Source organism: Falco punctatus, assembly GCF_963210335.1.
Source record: "Falco punctatus genome assembly, chromosome: 6".
Taxonomy (NCBI): domain Eukaryota; kingdom Metazoa; phylum Chordata; class Aves; order Falconiformes; family Falconidae; genus Falco; species Falco punctatus.
The window spans coordinates 69,874,675-69,896,277 of record NC_137585.1 but is presented as its reverse complement, the minus strand read 5'-3'; the positions used below and the strand labels follow the sequence as shown (position 1 = coordinate 69,896,277).

At 42.8% G+C, this 21,603-nt stretch overlaps 1 protein-coding gene across 1 annotated transcript in view; it reads right to left on the bottom strand.

Annotated features, from left to right (window-relative positions):
* ELAPOR2 (endosome-lysosome associated apoptosis and autophagy regulator family member 2) overlaps positions 1–21,603 on the bottom strand; it is a 128,065-nt gene that overhangs the window by 71,099 nt on the left and 35,363 nt on the right. The gene's annotated exons all lie outside the window — the stretch shown is intronic.

Genomic DNA, 21,603 nt, shown 5'->3' with positions numbered 1-21,603 from the left:
GGGTGGTCAGCAGGGAGAGGAGGTGCTTCCAGCACACCTCAGATGTTCAGAGCAGGGCACATGAATTGTATTCATTTTCTTCCTCCAGAGCTGGAGGAGCTAGCTAGCCTAGCTTGTACACACAGACGTTTCCACACAAGCACGTGAAGTTAGGTGGGACAAGTTCTGCCCATTGCACCTCTTCGCCCAGCTGGGACGTGCTGGGCTGCCATTCGCATTTTGAACACATGGGTGCAGCCTCTGAACTACTCCTAGTCCAAGCGGCACCCACCTCTCAGCTGAGCCTCCCCGAGATGCTTGTCATAGAAATAACACATTATTACTATGGCAGAGTTTAAAAGTAAGAGATAGCAGGGATAGAAGGGCACTTCAGAAGCCATTTAATCCATCTTCCTGCCTCTCATACCTAAACCATTCCTGACAGAAGTTTGCCTAAACTGTTAGAACCCCCCCATGACGGATGTTACACAGCTTTGCATGGTAAAGCTCATAGTTATCAGCTAGATAAAATGATGTTAATGTGCACAGACCATTCATCAAGCATCTAATGAAGCAGTTACCATCATCAAGGAAGCTGAGCACAACAGCTAGAAGAAATACCTGGGGATGAAGGGTTTATTTGTTGAAAAGCACAGCCCAAAAGGCACCATTGCGACATATAAACAGTATTCAGAGAGTGTGGCTGGCACTAAAGTATGACTATGTGCTTCCAAGAAACTGCATTTTACTATGCTATACATCTACCATACATTTACTCTATGGTTTGTTACGGACAGTGCATTCCCATGTAACACATCACCTGCATGAAATTTCAGGGCTGTGCTCTAAGCAGCGTCTTCTCTTGGCTTTCAGCCACCTTCCCTCTGGCTGAAATCAGTGGAGATTTCACCAGCCTCACCGGGCACCCAGCAGGGCCAGACACAATCATCTTTCAGCAGACGGTGCACTTTCTCACTCTGACATTTCTTCAGCCTTTGCCAAGTCCCTTTCAGCAGCAGTCCAGTAATGACTAGGAGAGCTTTTATTATTATTATCGTATTCATCCTTCCAATGGCCATTTTCAGCCTGAAAAGGTCAGGTCAGCCGGCAGCCCTCTGACTGTGAGAAAACTATTTTTCTTTTAAATAAAACTTCACAAACAAGCTATGTGCAGCCCTACCCCAGCCATCTTTGAAAGTGTCTGGGATTATTTATTTTTCTAACCTACTGGACAAGTAGGCTTTAGTACAACAGTGGCTCTTTCATCTCAGGTCTCATCTGTTGCGCAGCTAAGTCAATAAAAGGTATACATTGACTTCAAAGGACAACAGGATGAGCCACAGTCAACCAGCTCATGTACTCATCACCCTAAGCCTTAAGTAACAGGCGATGGGCATTGCAATCCTTGCAAGTGACACTCCAGAGAAAGAAAAGACCTTTTCCGCCTTTTCAGATCATCCCGTTGAATATCATGGGTGGAGATACCAAATACAGAATTCTACCGGATGGTGCAAAATGGCCCTTGAAAATACTGGTTTTGGCCAGACAAACTATATGTGTGGAGGCAACTCCAGTGATGGCTTAATAAGATAATATGGGATATTGGGCAGTATGCCTGTTCCAACCCATGTTTTTCCTCTTCCCTTGTGCCGGTGCTACAGTTTAAAAGAACCTGGTCCATCATAAAGTCCTTTTTTTCCCACTAGTTTCCAGCCAGAACAGCTCCTTGACCCAGTTCATCGCAGGCACTGTGAGCACTGCTGTGGACACAGAGAAAGTGGCAATGGGTGGCTGAGGCAGAAAGATGGAGAGGGGAAGAAAAGCAGAGAACAGGACTAGCCTAATGGCCACATGGACTTAGACTGGGTTAAACTGATGGTGAAAGTATGCCTTGATCCTGATGTCTCCTCTCCCACCTTTCACAGCTGTGTTATTCAAGGATTTTGGTCTCTCTCAGGCACCACAAATCCGTTTAATGAATATGGAAATTAAAACAGTCTCTAGGGATACACATCTCCACAGCCACTCAACAGGATTTCCAAATGCATATTCTGGATCATAGCAACAAAACCTTACAAATCTTCATCAAAGAGAGACTTCTTAATGCCAATCAGGCCATAAAAAATAGAGTTACAGAATAAACTTTGTGTTTTAACTTCATCTTTCATAAAACACTGATTCCTGTTTCAATACCTTCTCCCCCTGCTTTACGTAAAGCAACTTGCAGGAAAGTCATCAGCAAGAAATTCAGACATGACACTACATGCTTGCATGGTATCTTAAGCCCTAAAATATATCTTTCCTAAAGGAGAAAGTTGGAGTTAAACCCTCCTGCCCCACTTCATTGCCCTCCCCCCATAGCTGGACTTGGGTAATTCGGAGGTGCGGGACTGAGGGCTGTAGACACGTCTCAGATAAAGCACATAAGATAGAAGTAGTAAATGGTACCTTGTAAAAATGGCAGGAGATCTTAAAACCTTCAGCAAACAGGAGGATTAGGTTCTTTTCTAATGCATGGGTGGGTTAGTATGGTCCAGAGGCATAAGTCCTCCTCCTTGGTCAACTGCTGGCTTGCTGTAGAGTCTCAAAGAAGCCTTCACTCACCTGCGCTACGAGTATAATCTCATTTTGCACACCTGGAGATCACACACTTTGCAGATTATTTTAGGAGTCAGACCATCTTTGAGTGTCCTACCTAATGTCAAATTATGCGACAAGTCAGGAGTGGGAATCCAGAAGCCAATTCCTTCAACAGATAATAGTTACTACTCTACAGGCAAAGGGCAAAACCACAAAACAGACCTAAATTAGTTCACGCAATTCCACAGCATTTTGCCCACTGTCTGCATAATACAGAAGAATGAAGGGCTTGGACCATAAGACTCAGTAACAGGCCAGTTACATAAGCCTCAAAGAGGACACTTCTGTCAGGACAGAGCTTGTGAAAACAGCAGGTTAATAACCCGTTGCTGTGTCTCTGACAGGTCATTCCACATACGAGAGCCACCACAAAAGAGGGCATAAGCTGTCAAATAGCATGGCACAGAAAGCAGCAGAAGTTTCCCATTCTGTTTCCCCACAAACATGTTCCTGCCATCATCTGATACAAGAAGTCCCCTCTCTAGGCTGAAGGGATACTCCCCGCAACCACTTACTTTTGGGCTCTGCTGCCCAGGACTATGAAAAAAGTGCTGGTTAACACCTTTGGAGTTCATTGGGTTTAGAATAGGATGCCAGTTAAATAAGAGTAGTTCAAGGATCAGGAGAAGCATTTCAGCACAGCTCTCAGGTGGGAGCTGCTGATGCAGGACTGGATTGAGGAGCAACACCTTGCCATCAGAAAACTTTTTGTAATATCCCTCCACGTAACTCTAGAATGTCACCAAACTTTCTAGCTGGAAGTTAACTGTCTCAAGGGTGACACAACTTCCTCAGGTCACAAATAAATTTAAATGATGGTATGAAACTGTCTGGCATGCTTCCAAAATAAGGATAAAAGAGAAATGAGCGAGACATGCTCAATACCCAGAGCCTCCGCTGGGAGGAAAATCTGCTAGACATGATCAATTTATTCGTTGTAATAAAGAGCACTGAAACCTGCTATCGATCATTTTTGTCCTGTCCTTTGCATCACATGGATTTCTAATATATGCACGTGTCAGGGGACTGGAAGGAATATTACTCAGCGAGTCTTTCAATTGGCTTTCTTTACTACAAATCATGCGATTATTTTGTTAACAAGTCGGGGACATGTTAACGATCTGATGATATTTCGTTTGTGACTGTTGTCTAGGTAGGGCCTCCAAGGTGCACTAAATACAAATAAAAAAAGCAGTCACCTTTAACTAGCATGTGGGCACATAACGCGCCTGCATGTGCATTTTCATACACACACAAAAAAATACTCACACAAGGATAATTCTGTCATCATTTATCCCATAGGCTCCATCCCTCCTCAGCTGATAAAATTTGGTACAGCTCCACTGCCTGCAGCAGAGCTATGCTAATTTATACTCTGAGAGACTCAAGCTTCTTGTTTATCTTTTAACAGAAAGACAAAAGGTCGTTAAAGATAACACATAGGTCTTGGGAGAAGTCTGGCATCTCTCACTGCTGCTCCATGAGACCCCCAGTCATGCAGCCAGAACTGCAACTTTTTGCCTCTGTTTTAGAACCCTTCCAGCAATGACAGATAATTAGGTGCCACACAATTAACTTTCATCTTCCACCTGTGCGCTGGTGGTGACTAATTGCATTCACAGAACAAATCATCCAGCAATTCCAAGCACGCCAGTAAATCCCACCATGGAGCAGCATGAGGAGACTATATGAGGAGCTAGTCAGGATGGGATTGACCTCACCAAGACATGAATGGTAAGGACAACAGAGCAGGAGCTTGATGTCTTTCCCTACCTTGCAATAAAAAAGTGTTCTGAGAAAGCACTCCTTTCGCAATGCAATGTCTCACTGCAGCTGGGGCACTGGGTACCACCGCAGCTCCAGTCCAGGGTCCAATCATGGTTCCTGACCACAGTGCTCCGAAGGAGGGTTATAGCTAACTTCTGTTTTCTTTGCTTGCTACCACCCACTGAAACTCCACAGCAAAGTCCATGGCTGGATTTCCTGCTGGGATCTGACAATCCCTTCTGTCCCCAGATGCTTTTATGTTGTGTTACATATCACTGAAGGGCTGGTGCTCCAGGAGGAGCCTTTAACGTTAAATATAAACATAGGCATTACAACCAACACCATCTGTTTCTTTCTGTCAATTACAAATCTATTCTCCTCATCCTGTGCTACTCCAGCCTCATGCTTTCTCCTGCAGCCTCTGTGGCACCCCAAGAAATATGCACATACACAAATCTGACTCAAATTACCTCTACCAGAATTCAGATCAGCCTGACAAGGGATTGCCAATAGCAAGGAAACAAGTGTCTGAGCTCCTAAGGGTCTGTAGAGCTGGATAGAAAATATTCTGACAGACATTGAGAGGGAAAACCATAACAGGGCAATGCAACTGCTCATTCATAGCACACAGAGTGCTTCACCCTGTGCTTCACCTCAGTGACATGGCGACAAACTTGTGACTCCAGTAAGACAAAAATTGTACTTCCAGTGAAGCACATGCTGCTCTGAATTCAGGCAGTTGCCAGCAGAGCACCTAACCTGGCCTGAGACAAGTGCACATGTCTCTGGGGAGCTGAAAGGGATACAGGTGCCCCAGAATTACCAGAGGGCACAAATATAACTCAGGACAAAGCAGAATGGCATTCAGACCCAGATGGTAAATGAGGAGCAACCAAAGGCTCTTCCCTTTCCTCTAAGGGCTGTGATCTAACGCTCCAGCTAAAACAGCTGCAATAATAATTCTCCACAAGCTCCACATAATCACTTTTCCTCCTTTCATTATTTCTATTTCCTATTTCTATGCAAAACTCCCATGGGAAAAGGTCACAAAAGATTTGGACGGAGATAGTCTTCAGCAAGAGGAGCAGCAAAAACAATTTACAACCCTTTTCCTGGGGCGATGACAAGCCGCCTCCCTCCCTCTTGACACTGGAGATGCTGATGAGAATTTTCCTGCTCTTGAGTCCCTGACAAGCCAGACCAGCCTCATCCCTCCAGCAAAAGGCAGATGCCAGACTCCCCATCTTGCCCTTGGCCCCTTGGCCAGCCCTCAGGACTGCTGCTCATGCCTGTGTGGGGCGGCCAAGCTGCTCAGATCTGCCCCAGGCAGTAACAATAGCTCAGGAAAGCTGTTTGCTCCCCTAGTTCCTCTTCAGGTAGCATGGAGCAGCAGAGCCAAAACCCAGCAAACAAGAGTTCAATCAGTTGAGGCTCAAAATAGAAACAAGACCACGGTGACTGTCACAACAGAGCGCAGAAAGAGTTGCACAGGCTTGATTGCATGCAGAGCTAAAAGAGGCGTAATATTTGTTCCTGGAGCTACAGAATTTGCATATGACTCCCCCTGAGGTTATCAGGCGTTTTCCCCGTGTAAGGAAGTAAATAAGCATTATTAATTCTGAGCCAAAAGTCAAAGAAACTCCCCGTTAAACAGGAATTTATAGAACTGAAGTCTCAGGCTCACTGCACTGCTCCAAAGTCACCAAGCGACAGATAGTGTCTTTGCCACACAGCTGGGGAAGAAGGCAACAACAGCCTAACACTAAAACATACAGGAATCAACCCCAAAAAAACCACCAAAGGCAAAATTCAAAGCAAGCCTGAAATTGTAAAGAACAGAGCAAACGTCCCCAAAACTGGAGCGTCACCTGAGGCATGGGCATGGGGAAAGACCGTGTTATGCTTAGGTCAGTCTCCCTTAAGCAAAAGTTTTCTGAGCGTGCTGGGAGTTCAGCACATGAGCTTTTGACGAGCTCACAACACGCCCCTTGACATTCATCTAGCTTGCTGCAAATTCGTGTCTAAAGCAGGGTCTGTCTACAGGGGTTCGCGTTCCCACTCTAACCAGAAAATGTGAAATTCTGAGGCAGCAGTGGCACCCACTGCTGCAATGGGTGAGAACAGCCCATCATGTCAATACCTGCTCTGGAGTTCTCTTGGCTTCTAGATCTGATATCTGAAATGAAAGCCTATGCAAAATCTTATAACTTGGTGTTTAGCTTACATCTTCTTCCTTACAACACAGAATATCAAAGCATACCTTGGGCGGTCTGCTGCCTTTATCCTCATAGCACCTTACTGCAGAAGACAAGTGTTGTTATCCCCAATTTAATTCTGCACTAGAGCTCAGACCCAGGCTGTTTAGGCCCATATTTGAGAAGGTACTGAAGAGCCCTGCTCCTATCCAGGCACCTATTACTGCAGCAGCTGAGCTCTTGACTAGCTTAGCGTCATGCCCCAAGTACTGTGACAAGGTGGCACACAAGAAAATCAAATGAAGGTCTTCTGAGGGTCTAAAGATAGGATCAATCTCCTCCTTGAAAGCATCCTAGATCTGTAGTGTCAATTCTGTCCGAGGGACTGGTGGAAGCAAGGCGCTTTTACCACTGGAGGAAATCTCCTTGCAGCAGCCCCCACCGTGGCAATCCCAACCAGCACCCCAGCAGAGCTCCAAAAAGCAGCAAAATAGAAACATCTGCCCCATTTTTGTCATTCTGCAAAGCTTTCCTGATATTCCATCTGTTTTCTTGCCAAGGCAAGCTCATCACATAAAATCAGGGCCATGGACTTCTCCAGCCAACGAGGCAGACAGTGCTGCTAAACATGCTTTTATTGAGCAAAGGCAATCCCCCCTTTGGGGGCAGCAGGTGCCGTGCAAAGGCACTTTGCATGCCAGCCGTTACACCAGGCCACTGGCACCATCCGTCTTATGTCAGCCAGCGTGATAGAGCCAGCACAAGGTTAATGCAGTCTAGATGTAATAAATAAATAAAACCGATACCCTGAAAGGCAACGTGCATATGAAGCAGCTGATTTCCAAGTACTGTTAGCTTGGCATTTCTCAGGCTAACATTGTCACCGGTTTCTACAGCATCTTCCCACCACTGACCACAGTGCACTTTGCAAGTGTTGAAGATTTAATCAAGACTCAACATTTAAGGAGAGTCAAGTGGAAATCAAGAGAAGCCATATGTTCATGACATGTTTGTACCTTGCAATGGTCAACTGAATACATTCTTAATTGGCTCTGAAAATCAGAATTAAGCACAGGCACAGTGTGATTATGTTTCTGCTCTTCTCTGCAGACTGTACCTATTGAAGTAGTATCAAATCTGCCCCAAGCTGGGAGTCTGGAAGTTTGCTGTCCTCATTTAAATGAGTCTAAATGTCTCCCTTCACCATCCACAGAGAGAAGCAGAGTCTCAAAAGGATGGTACATGTCATCTCAGAGGAGGGCGACCACCTGAGGGTCTTTAAGATGAAACCACTTGGGATGTCAAAGTCATTGACTCTGAAGGCTGGAAGGAGGGAGGGGAGGAGGGAGGACTGCTTGGGCTGTGGGGTTTTATCAGCTGAAAAGCAAAGGATATTTCATTCTGAAATATCCGTTCAACAGGAGATGGCTTGCTCTTCAGCTAAAAGCACACTTGTCAAAACAAGTTGCATTTGAAAACATTCCTTTTAGTATGGAAGATTTCAAATCCCACCCATCAAAACATCTTCTTTTTAAAAAATAACAAACCGAAAAACCAACCCGGTGGGCATATTTCCCTCATTTCACTCATTTAAAATACTGCAGACTTAAATTTTTTTCAGGGCTCAGAACATAACCACAGCACAACCCGTGCAGCAGTTCCACGTGAGCCTGAGAGAGCCCAGCCAGAGCTTTATTGTGTCAGATGGAGACACCATCAGTACTAATGTGTCGTAACTCCCAGTGCAGACATAACCCCAATCAACATGACTGCAGCACTCGGGGAGGCTCCAGGGATGGAGCAGCCCTGCCGAGTCAGCCAAAGCCATTTCGTGCCTTTCCAGCCTGCTACCTCGGCCACGTGTCTTTCTCTGCACAACGTCCTATCCTATTTATTCACAATTGGTCACACACCAGACAAATGTCTGCCTAATGCCATAATTCAGTGTTCATGATGAAACGTCCTAATTAGTCTGCTCATCTTGACTACAGCGAATCAACACATAACTATGCCCCACTAGGTACAAAGATAGAGAAATAATTATGAATCCTCCACCACTGTCTGTATTCCGTACGCATATGTGCAGGCACAGAACCAAATGCAGCAAATCCCAATTACAGTGTTTCTACCTGCTGGACACCTCAGGCAGGACTGGAAAATCCAACACAAGAGATGACAAAGTCAATGAAGCTCCTGGGGGTTTCCTGCAGAAAGAATAGCTTTACCTCCATGGGATTCACAAAGAGAAGGAATAAAGTGACAAACCACATCCTCCATTAGCTACCCCAGGGTCCCTAATTCACCGCTGCCTCTGTGTTGGTCCTTTACGAAGATCTGTGACCATTTGAAGCTGTTCTGCTTTTCTACCAGGCTTTCTCCTCCAGCCTCTATGAATGCTTTCCAACATCACAATTCAAAGGCTAAGGCATTTTTTTTAAAAATACATAAGAACAGACAGAGAGCAAAAGGCACATGCCAGCAGATTATCTTAATGGGAATGAGGTTTCTTCCTTTTCCAAAAGAGTAATTCCCTCTTCTGCATTGGTTTTTTTTCTATGAGAGATGCTCAAACAAACTGCTACAGCCAAGTTTCATATCCCAGGAATACTGTTGTCTCTGATGGAAAACCCTGACTAGCAGTGAACCACAGCTGCTCTGTCAGGAGCCATTACGATGAAGGATTACCAGCACAGGCCATCTGCCCAAGCCTGGGGGTTTGCTTTGCTTTTTTCTTTTTTTTTTTTACTGTGTGATGCTGTGCTAAATCACAACACAATTAAATCCAGGAGTGACCAATCCCTTTGGGGCTGAGCTGCCCCCAGAGCACCACTATCCCCACTCCACTGGACAGGGAGATTAACATTAAAAAAAAAATAACCTGACCTGGTGATTTAAGATGATTCAGCGCAATACGAACTGCACGGCTGACATGCCCTCGTTAAAAAAAATAAACAGTGACAAACAGAAAGGAGGGCTAAATCAGTCATCATGATTCGGGCCACATTAATTCCAAATCCCTTCCGCTGTGCAAATACATTACAGTGATTCACAGAGACAGCCTCAAAGAAATAAGTGGCTCTGCGTTATTACGCAGCAAAACGTTAGGTGCCTGGGAGCCATCCTGGGTAGCCAGATGATGGCATTAGTGATTTAATTGACCCTTATGGATAAAAATGCATATGAGGAATGGCAGGGCCATCCGCAAGTAGTAGCACATGCAGAAGTCAAGCCAGAGGAGAGCAGAGGAGGAGTCAAGTTGTCTTCCCTGCGCTGTCAGAGCAACACAGCTATTTGCTTGGTGTGAAAGCCATGGCCAGAAGCAGAGATGCTGAGGGATGCAGATGGATTCAGGCATGGTAAGGCATGCTCATCCCCTGGGAACTGCCCAGTTCTGCCCATGGCAAGGGCCATGTCCTCCTCATGGAGACCATGGGGCTGTGCGATAGCAATGGCGGGTGATGGATGCCCTGTAGAGTGGAGGAAGAAGGTGTAATAAAGAAGGATTATCTTTGGGTTTAAAGCAGGGAAGCGTTTTGCAGAAGGTACCTGGTGAAGAGGCACATCCTGACAGTGCACATCACGGAGGTGCAACCAAAGCAAATTCTCATGGGTTTGGGAGATGCTTCAGCAAATCTTACCATTGCAACAGAGTGGGAGATGTCCTCCTCCCACTCACAGAAAAGACAGAGAAAATGTTCTTCGTTGTCTGAGGGTGGTGATAAGAGCTCAATGGAGGATAACAGTACACATCCTGACCCCCCTTTCCCTCCTCCATTCGCTGTGGCCGTTCGCTGTGGTAGTGCAACAAGCTCTCACGGTAAGTGACCCTAAATGGAGAAAAACTCAAAAGAGCCAGGACCTAAATTTTGTGGACAGAACTGGGTGCAACTGGACCATTAAATTCTATCCCCACACCCTGCACAGAGAATGACCCTCCCTATTTTGGAAGATTTATAATATAGCTGACTAACAGCCGTTTGTACAGGACCATTGCACTTACACACTCAGCATGGTTTTTAAGGAAGGAAAAATTGGGTGAATGATTCTACCAGGCGCATAATCAAGTTCTAACTATTTTTTTACTCTCCAACCACATGCTACCCAAATGTCAGATGATGGCAGACAGAAGCAGAAAGCAGATTTTTGGTAATTTTCTTTGCCCATGGGAAACTCATCATGGAGCAAGGTGCCACCTGTGGGGTAGCGGTGAGAAACCCACAGCCAAGGCACAGCCTACCGCACAGCTGGTTTAGGATATTTCCACTCACAGATGCTTCTACCCACCTAGGTCCTGAGCAGTAACAGAGCTCCCACAGAGGTAAACTATCTGAACACACCCTGCTTGGAGGCAGACATACATCGGGCTGGGGAAGGTGAACGGTGAGGCTGCATTTGTTGCCCACAGAGCTGTATCTGGGGTCACAAAGAGGACTGCAGGGCTATCCAGGCTCTCTAGGAGAACAGTGTACACACATTTGCTCACACAATTGGGGTGTTTGTTGTGTAATCACTTGAGTCTGGAGCTCATGGTTTTAACACAACCCTAACTGGGTGGCTCAGAGAGGAAAATTTCTGATATAATTATGTAATCATAAAAGTACAAAGGTTTTCTGGTACTTGCATGCAAGCAAAATTTGTCCTTTTACCTAGAAGGTTCTCACATACCATTTTTCCTGTTAAAAATTGTTTCATTATTCAATATTGCAGTTCACATAACCATAATCCTTTCATCCCAAGAAAAAAAAAAGTGCTCTTTTATAAGCATGTTCAGTCACAGCTTCCCCATGAAGTCCTGATGAACGAGAGTGAATTCATGGAAACGAATGTGAGCCCAAACAGCTAAAAAATTAATTTTTATGAGCAGAAATTTAGGCAGGAAAGAGAGGGAGGCACAGATTTACTGGCATGTCAAACCCTACTAAAAGACAGGCTCTTAACCGCTGGAGCTCAGGCTGGGGGGTAGCAGGAAGAACAGGCAGGGGAGCTTGTGCGCCTTGTTTTAGTGAGAAAATCAAATTTCCAGCAATTAATTTAATTTTCCAAAGCAAAGACAGAAATGGTTTCTATATTAACATTACGATATAGGAGGAAAATGTTAAATAGAGCAGCTTTGGTGGCCTCTTCTTTAGGTGAATAACATACTTTCCTTGGCAGAAGGCCATGAGTTTCTAAAGAAAACGCTCCTGGATTTAGACCACGCTTTCATGAATACCTATGCATGTGAGAGAGAAAAGGCCTGTCTTAGAAAAGATTAGTTCCTCAGGCCAAACCAGCTTTAACACATGACTAAGGATCCTCTGAAGATAGGAAAGGGGAAATAATTAATAAATAAATAAATAAATAAATAAATAAATAAATAAATAAATAAAAATAAACCCCACCACAACTGGCTTTTGCAGGCCAATACGCACCGTGGCTGAATTAGGTCTGCCTAATGCTTGGTTAAGATCTGTAGCCTCAGGCAATCATTTTCTATTAAATAGATTATATTCAGCACAAACACAGCACATTTTTAAGCTTAATGCTAAAAGGCTACACATGAAAAGGCAGAAAATAAATTGTTCTGGGAACAGAAGCAGGGGGAGAACTATAGGAAAAACAGTAATTTTTAAACTTAGGAGAGGAGGTGCTTAGTATTTACCAGAGACAATGATCACCCCTCCAAGAACATCTTCTTACTCCATAAATACATGCAGGATCATACATAAATACATACATAGATCGTCTCCTGTTCTCCTATCAAAACAGGGAATAGAGTGATGGCAAGTCTCAGGAATATGCTCTCTCAGGGCCCCAGGAGCTCCCAGGGCTCCTCCTGCCACCGAGATGCTCCAGACCACAGCAGGCAAGTTTCTTATTCAGGAGGACCTCACCTGGCTTTACACTATGGCAGAAGCTCTGGTTCAGAAAGGTCAGTATGAATGGACAGGAACTGGCTGGGAGTTTCTGGTTGAAAAATTGCTGTTTGGAAAAGCATCAGTTCCCTGAGATATTTTGTGGGAAGTCATCACATTTTTGAAAACTTTTCATACCTGACCACTTTAGAAAGTCTATATTGTCCATATGTCCTCATGCGTTGTTTTATAGACAAGACTATCCACTTTTTCACTCAAATGGTACAGAGTAAGTTAACCTCCAAGTAGACAAACTCTTAACATCCAGTCCTGTCTTTTCCAGATAGGGTATTTTTTTTTACTTTTTAGTTAAAAATTGAAATTTGACTTCCATAATGAACCGAAGCACACTTCTTCTGAGCTTCCAGTGCTTTTGCTGAGCAGGGAAACTGCTGGTTCCAGAGAAGTTCAGCTTTTAACTGACTCAGAAAAGGGCCAGCATCCAAATCCACTAACTCAGTAAGCATCTTTCAACCAATTTCAAGCAGGCCAGCCAAAAAATAAGAATCTTACTTGGGACCAAACTGTACAATAAACCGAACTCTTCACTTCCGTGGTATAAGAAAGCTGCACCCTTTAAAGGATGAAGCTCTGAAAGGGCGCCTGGGATGTGATCCACAAGTCCACCTGCCAGTGGGGCATTGGCACTCCCATCAAATAGTAAGAAAAAACTCATAATACTATCTCTCAAGAGAAAAACAGTGTTTGATAAAACATGTGTTATTTGTTTCTCAAGTGGCTGGAAGAATCCTCTGCATTGCTGGAGAAGAAACTCATGCTTTGCTATTTTCTGTCTGACTGCATTTGCCACATTTCTGGAGTCCTAAGGAAGCCAAACTGAGCAAAGCAAAGCTGACAGCGAGCTGACACCCTAGCTCTGTGAACCTATAAATCTAGTGTGGACAAAGAAATTAAATGAGAGGAGGAAAAATCTCTGTAAAAAGGAAAGGTCTCCACACAGAAAAAAAGTATTTCAAAAGTAGATCTGAAGAGAACAAACCATCCAGCCTGGATTTCACCTGGCCTTTCAACAGATGTGGAGCCACAAAGAAAAGCAGAGTGGATTGCCCTGCAAAGTGGCAGTCATTGTCTGCTGACGGAAATCACTAGTTAACAGCCACTCATACCTGTCACTTTGGTGCTCTGTATCTCAGCAACCCCAACCACCTCCAGAGGGGCCCGTACCTACTGTGCCCACTCATATGCCATGAGGATGTCGTCTCTTACGAGCCCCTCAGTTGGCACATATTGCTATTGAAGTCAACAGGAGCTTAGGTGAACGTATGAGGACCAAGATGTAGATGCAACAATCATCAGTTGTACAGTGACAAGTATGGGAAAGGTTTTCCAAACTTTTACAGCAACCCCCCAGCACTGGCATCCACAGGGAACCATCTTCAGGTGCAAAAGGGAAAGGGCTGGATCACCTGCAACTCCGTGCAATGCTGAGCGTGCCCTGCACCCACCAAGAAACCAGAAGTCTTGCCATGCCACAGCATCCTTTCCTTCCCACCACCTACAGCAACCTCCTTCCCACTGAAACACGCAGCAAAGACTTTGTGTATGTGGCATTAGCAAGGGACAACAGGAGTATGAACCCCAAGAGATTATCATTACAGTCACTGGGACAGGGGTGTTCACACCCCTAGAGGACAAGAGAAAAGGGACCAGTGGGACCTGTTTCTCCCCACCTCACACAAGCAGATATCCCTCTGGGGCAGGCACCAGCTCCAAGGGGAATCAACTACAGCAAGAGGGGTAAAGATGAGGGCAGAAAGCTGCATTTCCATTCACCATTTCTGAAATGTTCTGGTGAAAATGTCTAATAGCAACATGATCCTCATTGATTTCATGGTATTTTTTATGCTATCCAAATTATAAAATTCTTCAGGTCTATCACCCACCTTTACTGCTGGGAATACACAGCATGGCTAGACATATAAAGACAGACTGAACATGAGGTTTATTACAGCCTGGAACTGCTCATATGTCCTCAGATTTCTGAAGTATTTTAGTCTTACAGCATCTTATGACACTTTTGCAAAGCCAGCTCTAAAAAGAGCAGCTCTGTGTTTTCATCATGAAGAAGCTACAACACAGCTACAGAAATAAGAGCATGGGCTGTAAGTGAGAGATAGTTGGAGGGGAGGGCACAGAGTAGTTCAAGAAGCCCCTGAACTCACTAGAAAAAAACTCCCCTGCCTTCAGCACACTTCAAATCTGTCCTTATGCAGCATAAGTTGAGGGTGATTTGCATTTCAGATTTTTTTTTTTAAATAAAAACCTAAAAATATTTGCTTCAGAGCTCAAACCTGTCCTAGAGTTCAGCTGAGGAGAAAAGCTTTCTCATTTCTTATTGACTTCAAGGACAACTTCCATACTTTTCAGGATTGCCTCACTGCAATTTGCAAACATCTATGAATTTCCAGGCTCCTAGTTCAGCTTGGCTTAACTTGTGAGTTCCAATCAGTTTCCTGTTAGTAGTAAGAGTTTCCTTCCTTGGATTTCCCTAATGTGATTTTTTTTAAAAAAAAAATCCAAAGTATGATTCAATAAGCATATGATAATTCTGTTGCTTTAGCTTGTCGTTATTAAAGTTTTGTAAAACCTAAAGAGAGAGAAAATTATACATTCAATGCAATTCCCAACTTTAACATATCAAACTTGAGATCTTATTTAGACTGCTGGAAGTGTTCTCTTAAAACAAGAGTCAAATGTTTACTGAGATCAAGTGTATCTATATATAGCACATTTATACACTAAAAAAATGTAAATGCTCTGTATATGTAATGCTCTAAGAAAGCCATGAGAGCTTCCAATGTATTTCACAGCTTGGATATAAATGTGAAGGTTTTACCCCAGATCTAGACTCCATTTTTTTTCATTTAAATCTTTGCTATTAGTACCAAGTTATCCTTCAACAGAATAGAATCTGGTTGCCAGTATTTTTCTTTCTCTCTGCCTGTTGCTTGTGTTCTCGTTCTTTAAACAAATTACTTGGTCTATTTTGATAGCTCCTATCTACAGTAACAGTCTGTAAAATGACCCCTGGTGCATTTACACCCAACTGCACAAAACTAAATTTCTGCTGCAATGAAAAATGTTAAATCACAAAAATTTCTACAACTGTCTTCATTAAACAAAATTTCTTTGGTCCAAAGTCACGCTGCTACATCTTTACTGAAGCTACAACCTGTCACAGTGCTTTTTTTTTCCTACAACATAAACTCTTCAAAGGAGACAACAAACTCTGTATTAAAATGCAATTTCATTTGCACCACTGAAGTCAAAGGCATTCCCTTACAGCTTGATCCAATGGCACATTTTGAAGAAAAGAGGGGAGGGGAAAAAAAAAAAGCATAGGCTTATGAATAGCAGAAATCTTCCCCAGCTTCCTTCAGGATTGATTCTCAAGGTTAATTGGTCTTTTATGTACAGACAACTTGCAGGAGCTGGCTCTTTATCTCTGCAAAGTTCAGTTCATAAAATAATTTCTAAACCCAACTGTGCTACAGCCGGGGAGGAAGCACAAGGCTAGCAGAGAAAGGAGATACATAGAAGGATTATAAGGAGAAGGGAGAAATAAGAGCTAAAATGAAGGCAGAAGGCAAGGTTATTGCTGCCAAAGAGGAGGTAGGGGGCTGCTTTAACTTTAAGGAATACATTAGAAAGAAATATATTAGCTATCATGTCATACATTCAGAGACTAAACTAGGCACAGGCAGAAAATGTTGCAACATGGTTATATGAAGTCAACAGATGAGACCGCATGGTTGGCCTCATCTTACAATTTTACTTTGAGCTGGTTTTCCTCCAACCGGCTTTTTTGTTTGGTTGGTTGATTTTTATTTGTTTCAGCCTTCCTTGCTGTTTCTGGGCAGCAGACAAAGGCAGCAGGTAGAACAGTCTCTTCAGCTGCAAAACACAACATCCTCACAGGACCAATGATGCATTTTCCTGATGAATTTAATGATCCTGAAACCTAAACACCTCCTACAATTGGCCCTTCATCTCCATTGTTGTGAAAGGCAGACTCATTAAAGTCTTTTCTGGCTTCAGACACAGGCAGGAGCTGTATGTCAGTAGGGGACAAAGCTTGCAGCCCTGAAGCAGCCTTAGCAACACGGGGTGCCGTCAGAGCTGGACCTAAATGGATGCACACTGAGTGCCACCCACGACTGGCTGCCAGCTCCCTGGATCCACCACGGCACACACAGGTGATTCGATCAGGCAATGTGAAAAAGAGTTAAAAGCTGTGTCAAGATTGTTTTGGTAATTGTTTTGACTGCATTTGCAAGGGTTTTTAAAAGATAGCAGTTCCATCAGCACTCAGGACTCTTGTATTTGATTTAGAAAGTCTAAATCCATCCTGGCTTCCCAGGAAAATATTTTTATGCCACACTTTGTTCCTCAGGAGAAAAGAAGAGCCTTGGAAAGCCTCCATCATTGCCACCACAGGACCAGCAGGAATCCAGCAACCAGTCCCGATCACCTCGGTCATCTCAAGTTGGTCACCCCATTGGAAGCAAGATGTCCTCATCTCCTGATGTCTGTATTTCGGGCAGTTCAGCTTCAACTCAGTGCTCAGGGTGCCATAAAAAGCAGAATAAAACTGATGTGACATTTTCCCTCTCCATTACAACCACTTACAATCTATTTGAATTCGTACTGAATTTTTGAATTTAATTTGAATTGAGTTTGAATCAAATTTGAATTTGAATGGATTTTTTCCCTAAGCTATTTATTTACACCCTTCATCATGAGTACTTTTTGTTATTTATTCAGGAAAAGCCATCAGGAGACAGACTGGCACGTTCTGTCACAAAACCGATCCTTTTCACTATGCTGCTTAACAAACTTAGTCTGTTATGTTGTCAACCTGTATCCCTGGATCTCTTAGGCATTCCTTATTTCCAGGTTTCTGCTTTCCAATGAACACGTATTTTAGATTATTTTTTCTGGAGATAGTTGAATTATTCACTGGAAGTATTTTTTTCTGGTTGATATAATCCTCCCTTCTCCAAGAAGTCATTAGAAAGTAATTTTTTAATTATTGGTAGATATTTGCTAGCATGCAGGAACCAAGTCACTTGGGAGAGCATTCTCACTTGCAGTTACATGGCAGAGCACTCCATCATGTGTCGAGATTTCCATATCCCCCATTTAAACCCAAAATACAGAGTATTATTCTAGTACCCAGCCCAGCCCCAAAACTAAGGATGTATCTGTAGGGGGCTGATGGATCGGGGGCTAGGATCTATATCCTCTCTTTTCAGTTGCATGCCCTGGTTGCATGTTGATCTGATCCTTTACAGGAGAGATGGAACTTTTAAAATTAAAATCATAAAACATGTGTGCAGACAAAAAGCTGTCTAAATGTCCAGGAACAGCCTTTGAAAGGGGTGTAAGAAGGAGCTGGATTTCCACCACAAATTTGGCCAACACTGGCTCAGTCTCCTTCTGAGTAAAGTGATGCAGTTCTGCTGCCATGACACATCCAGTCGATTCATTGCATATGGCCAACTCTTTGTCTTGCATAGAAACAAGGAAGAGTTTCACATGAATTTTCTTTGTGTACACCCAAAATCCTAAAGAAAAACTAAAGAATCACTGAGGATGTAATATACTTTATTGAATGTTTTGTCACTAAGCTAAACATTTAACTATCAAGTAACTCCATGCCATGAATTCTTCCTTTTTCCTCAGTGCTTCCCATACCTACCAGTTTAGTACCATCTACACAGTTTCTGAGGGTAGTTGAAACTTACCCTTAGCAAAGGAAACGTTAAACAGAAATGCATTTTGTTCTGTGAATTAGTTACCCTGCTATGAATCCCTGTCTGAACATGTCATGTTTTGTTTATAGCTCTTCAGCCACATATCAATCCATACGATGGGGTCCAAAGCACAGGCTGAATTTGTTTTATGAGCAGGTTTCAATGCAATACGACAGTATGATAGCAAGTGCTTTATCACAGGACAGACATAAATAACATGACTTGTAGTCACCCTCAACTAGTGATTTGTCTCTATCAGAAAAACACAATGAAATTTGTCTAACATCACTTGTTCCAGTGAATGCCATGATTTTGCTATTTGCTAGATAATGATTTTCCCTCCTCCATTATTTGTTACACTGTTTATGGGCCAGTGGTAGCTAAGGCTCCCTTTTTTTAAAAACAGTACAGCATTATTTTTTTCCATTTCTCAGAATTTTCCATTAGTTATTATGGTACCAAGCACTTTATATACATCAATTGAATATTTGTTTTCTAGATTCAAATAATCCTTCCTATTGCTGTACAAGATCTTCACCACTTTCTAATTATTTTCCATAAAGGTATTTCACAGGTGAGTATCCCTTCATCATAAAATACTTAAAACACTATCAGTAATGGAGTTAGTACAAAGTAAACATTATTCTCTGTTCTCTAGGAGTCTAAAAGCTCTCTCTGTTTCCTTGATATGTCTTGGCCAACATCACCTATTTTATATAACATGTATAATTCCTCATTTTTGTTTGATGTTTTTCCTGTATTAGTCAGAGATGCCCCTTTATATCTTCATCTGGTTGTTTACCTTTCTCAGTGCAGATATTTTTATCCCCACTGTTTTGATAATACTATTGCTTTTATTTCTTTTTCTGAAGAGCTCTTTTTAGCTGGTCCATAATACATTAAGAAAAACCTTTATCCTTTACTGCCACTGAATTTTTTCCAGCTACTCCCCAATAGTCCCAGTCCCAGTACGTGCCCGCAAAGCACTGTTACCAGCCTGGCAGAGGACTCTGGCTGTGCTCAGGTATCATGAAAATCATGACCACGATCACCAGTGGATCAGGTTCTGCAGTCCAGTTTTCATCTGGTGGACTTTTTTTTTTTTTTTTTTTTTTTTTTTTAAGAAGAAGAATTTCCAAGTCCCACTACAGTCACAGCTCATAGGAAAGCATCCTTTCAGTGCTATCAACTGCACATTGCAACATTGCATATCAGAAAGTCCATTGAATTAATCACCAGAGAAAAAACACTAAATTATAAAAGAAGCAAAACTCAGGCTTGAGGCTCTTGTTAAGCCATTTCCACCCTATATCGCACCATGGAAAACACATTGCAACTTGAAGAAAACTCATGTGCATATCTGTCTGGGGAAATTTGGAAACATTAATATTACTTGAACCGGGTGGCTTTCTTAGCCCTGGAATTCCTTTCAGATACCCATAGGTAACAGTTTCACTATACTCCAATCTGTCTGCATTACTTTAACCTGTCGAAGGAATAATGACTACTGAAATCAGTGGAGTTAAGACTATCAAATCCATCACAGACCTGGTCACTGGCTTACAAATAAATGCAGCAGAGTTTACTAGTCATGGCAAGAACATACATAGTTTCTAGGCTAATGGTGACTCTTCCTGCTGATCCAATAACATCTAACCTAATCCAAATAAAAATATAGTGGGAACTTTTGATGGAAACAATTTATTGAGTCACATTTCCTGAAATGATGGAACCACTGACCAGTGATGGTTGCCCACAACAGCATCTACTCAGTAAGTCTGAATCTGTGTCTTCCTCTTAGAAGTTGCAACCTTCCTTTAGCGACATGCGCTTCATTAAGAACATACAGAGCCAGATGCAACAACTAATGGCCTCTACCCAAGCAAGTCATCCCACTGACTTCAGAGAAATTACCCATATGAGCCAGAGTTTCTGAAAAACACCATTTTTCATCAACTGATGCTTTCAAACGTATTAATCTTACTGCAACTGCTCCTTTTTAAAAATTGTTGAAAGATGTACTGACAGTGAAACGGGGTTTTCTACCAAAACTGACAGGCAGTGGGCTGCCCTCTGGCTGTGTAAGAGAATGGGAAGCCATGCGGTAAGATCTGTCTACAGCACAAGTGGGTCTGATCAGCCCCAGGTTAATATGAATGGGCAGGTTCTTAACTGGTGTGGTCCTCAGATGACATTTAACACTAAAAATAGCATCCCTTTTTTTAGTGCCCTGCTCCAGTACTTCTGTCATGGAACTGAAGATTCGGCATCTGCAGCATCCACCCTCCCAGAGCCATGCTGCCTGCAGAAAGGGAATGGACACCACATCCCAAAATGACAGATGCCTTTTCCATTAATTCAGGAGTGTTTTTCTTAAGATCCATAAGACTGGCAGGACTAATCCTTACCCACTCCATGCTTCTCTCCTCAGCTCCTCCTCCTAGAGACACCTGACTTTTTTTGCATGCTGTCTTGCTTTTCTCTGCAACACCACCCAAGAAGACACAGGAGGAACATGGTCAACCCCACACCCATTCAGAAATTGAATTTGCTGCTAAGAATTTAGTTATGGAGAACAATCAATGCAGCAAACTGAGAAGTGACCAACTGTAAAACAGGGGTAAGTGCAAAGCATAGGCATGACAGAGCAGTGTGTCTCTTCCTACACATTACATTCCATGTGCATCCACAATCAAAGAGCTTTGTAACATACAGGCATGATATTATACCACATACCAATAAATGACCACTTAGGTCAACTGAAAAATCCAGGGATTTTTAAGCAAATTTTGTCATCTCCTCCAAAACATTGTTTCTGCAAAGTCTGGTGCAGTACACTAGTATGAACATGCTATTCACCAATTAAAATGTATTAAAGTTTTCCAAGCACACATTACCCTTTACGTACAAGTGCCATTTCTATTCCCAGAAAAGAACATTTTACCTTGACATTTCTAATTAAATGAAAAACATTGCTCATAGATAAATAATAAATGAGAGTGCAGATGCTCTTTTCTGCATGGCAGAAGGGAATAGGGAATTAGTCATGAGTATGTATCCAAATGAAACTACTAGACTTGTCCACAACATGCACATCTGGGTATTACACCAACTAGAGAGTCACTGACTCATTTCCCAGCCACTTTTCTCCAGTATCCCACCTAATCAATTGTATGCTTTTCTTTTTCTTCCTGAGGAGTCCTGTGATAAGTAAGTACAATGCAAATGTACATCTTAGAATGAATGTTGTTGCTCTTTGGGCTGTAGGTAGTTTTGGTAGTCACCTTAAATTGTGTATTAGTTCTGTGTTTTTCCCTGAACATGAGAAACTGCTATAAGTAATCAGAGTTA